A 3,334-nucleotide genomic window follows, 5' to 3' on the forward strand; every position below is an offset into this window, starting at 1 on the left:
ACTTTCTGAAGTAGTTCTGGAAGTCTTCTTTCATGAGTGTCTTCAGTTGCGCTGTCATGGCTGCCTAGATATCCTGAATCATTTTGACTTTGGGGAAGAGCCAGAAGTAGCACAGTGCCAGATTCGGTGAATAAGGTGGATGAGGACACACCATAATGTTTTTGACAGAAATTGCCGTACCAGAAATGATATGTGACACAAGCATCGTTATGATGGAGGATGATTACGGCACACTTTAAAACACACTTTCTCTCAACCGTAGCTCACACCCAACTGACTGCACTGAACAAGCTGAAACTTGTCACTCATTGTTACGGTACTAAGGTTCGTTGTGCCGCTTACTGTATGTATTGAAGATCTTGCCTTTCTGTTGGATGGCACTGGGCAGCAGCATTCACCACAGTTTTTTATCACAATGGAAAGGCTCCGTGTCACACATCACTTCTGGTACAGCAATTTCTGTCAAATAACAACAGTACTCATCCCCTGTGCGACTTCTGGCTCCTCCCCACAGTCAAATGACCATGAAAGGAAAACGTTTTGAATCGATTCAGGATATCAAAGCATCCACGACAGCGCAACTAAAGACATGAAAGAGGACGCCCAGAACTGCTTCAGAAAGTGGCAAGAATGATGGGATGTGTGTTCGAAGCAAGGAGAAGTACTTTGAGGGGGATTAATGACAATGTGTCTTTTACTGTAATAAATTTTTGAAACTTAAACATTCACCATATTTTTTATCACAACTCATTTCTGTATATATGATAGAAAGAGTTAAGAAAATAAATTTAAGCAGAACAACAAAGTAGAATTTTAACTTTTGACTCTAAATTCTCTTATCAGTCTTTTCACATCTACTTCATAAAAACACAAATCCAACTGATTTCTCTTTATTAAAAACTTCCCATCTCTCTTAGTAATGACACACCTGAAGGAGATGACCCACACTTCCATTAATTCTCATGGCTCCCCGCTCTGCAGCTTTTGGAGGCAAAAAGGGAAGTCTTGTGCATGTCCTTCCTTCATGCCTCTTGCTCATGTTCTCTCCTGAAAGGCTCCTTTTCTACCTCTCTACATTTAAATAGTAGCAATGCTTCAAGCACCACCTCCTTTCATACCAATTCTAGTGAAATACTGATCTCTCTTTTCCTGACAAAAGTTTTTACCTCTTCTTGCCATTATCGTATACCATGGCATTTATTTTTTTACACTTGCATATTCGCGCCTTCCTTGATTCTAGAAAGATGCTGAAGCAGCTGACAATAAAAACAAAGGCTTGTACACCTGAAACTAAAAAAACAAAAGAAAGAAAGATGCTATAACTGACCTACTAGTATTAACATAGAATTAAAAATATAATGTCATTAAGGGGATTTGTGCAAAGCACTTAGCTGTGGTTTATAGTATCAAAAGCAAAGAAGTAAACAATGAATTATGAAGGGCACTCATTCTATTCAACTTGGCACTTTACTGTTTATTATCTTATGCTCTCCATATCTAATGATGAATTTGCTAAATATATAACTTTTATCCATTATTCATGGTGTTTGTTTTATTAAAAGTGTATTAAGTTTATTAAACTTTTTTTGCCCTGAACTTGTGCATTCTCAGATTTTTTAGACCCAAGATTAAAAATTTTTAAATAGCTGAGGATTATGTCTTTTTGAGGTGCATTCTGGCATTTATTAAGTGCTTTCCTTACTATAATAATGATGATAGCAAATAAGATAGCCAGTTTATGTAAAGAAAATCTAAAGTAATATAAACCTAAATCTAAAGGAATATAACAATATTTATCTCTGAGGACTAAGATGATAAATAAGGATCCCTCAATTTATTATTTTACTGAGTTTTTTTTAAATAAAAAAACAGATCTTACATAACCTGAAAATTAAAGAATTTTTAAAAAGATTGTTCCAATCAAAGGTTTTGACATTAAGGTGTCCCCCTCCCCCCCCCAAAAAAAATAAAAGTTATAGGAAGCCTGGCCTAATGAAATCAGCTACTCAGGCTTGTTTGAGGATGGGGAGGGAGGAAACGATCAGAATATGGCTTTAGCAAAAAAAATATTAGTATCTTTCATTGGGAATCAGACATTGTTAAGAGACTGGAGTTAGTTAGTGAAGGAATTCCTAAAAACAAATTCTAAAATCTTGTCACCTTAAGAAAGTATTACTTTTACATAATTCAATCACTCCTGGGTACGGGGTAGAATACTGATGATATGGTTTTTGGCCCAATATTCACCATCTGGAGGTGTTATGGTAGAAACTAAAATAACATACTGAGGATAATAACTGTTCTATAGTCAATAAATACCATTAAATGTAAGGGAGAGACCAGGGTTTTTCACTGTATGATGAGACACATGCATGTCTGAAGAAAATCCAGTGACTCACCTTGACTAGTACCAACAGTTCATACATAAAGTCCTACAAAGAGACCATATTGAGCCAGACTGGTAAGGTCTTAGCCCAAGCTAAAGAAATTCTATACTATAGTCAAAGAAAAACTAAAGTTTTCTGAGCAAGAATGCAACATCAGGTGGCATGTTAAGAACATTAATCTGAAAGTAATGTACTTGGTTATTATGGTCAGAGGAAGGAACAGAGTTAAGTGATAATAGCAAACAAAGATTTAAACAGACATTTCTCCAAAAAAAATAATACAAATGGCAAATAAGCACATGAAAAGATGCTCACCATCATTAACCATCAGAGAAATGCAAGTCAAACCCACAAGATACCACTTCAAACCCGCTAGGATGTCTATAACCAAAAAGCAAATAACAAGCTTTGGCAAGGATGTGGAGAAATAGAAACTCTCATACATGGCTAATGAGAATGTAAAATGATGCCAGATTATTTTGTAAAATAGTGCCGGATTATTTTGTAAAATAATTTAAATTTCTTCACAATGGTAAACATGGATACTATATAGCCCAGTGATTCCACTCCTAGGTATACACTCAAGAGAACTAAAAACATGTATCTTCACAAAAACTTGTACATGAATGTTCATAGCATTATTTGTAATAGACAAAAAGTAGAAACAACCAAACACCCATCATCCAATAAATGGATAAAATGTGGCATATGTCCATACATGAAATATATGGCAAGTAAAAAAATGAAATACTAATACATGCTACCCAAGAATATCCTGAAATAAAAATTAAATTTTTACATATCCACACATTTTGTTCATTTGTTCATTCATTAAGCAAATATTAATTCGGCACCTGATATGTAGCAGCTACTAAACATTTTCTTCTCGTAAGATTATTTTTTATGATGGGGGAAAAAGTAAAGTAGTAGATCTCTTCAAGACTTAC

The 3,334-nt window shown here is 34.9% G+C and overlaps 1 protein-coding gene across 1 annotated transcript in view; it reads right to left on the reverse strand.

Annotated features, from left to right (window-relative positions):
- The window catches only part of ITCH (itchy E3 ubiquitin protein ligase), a 74,682-nt gene that overhangs the window by 71,258 nt on the left and 90 nt on the right, over positions 1-3,334 (reverse strand). The window lies entirely within an intron of this gene.

This window comes from Rhinolophus sinicus, linkage group LG13 (assembly GCF_036562045.2).
Source record: "Rhinolophus sinicus isolate RSC01 linkage group LG13, ASM3656204v1, whole genome shotgun sequence".
NCBI classification, from domain to species: Eukaryota; Metazoa; Chordata; class Mammalia; order Chiroptera; family Rhinolophidae; genus Rhinolophus; species Rhinolophus sinicus.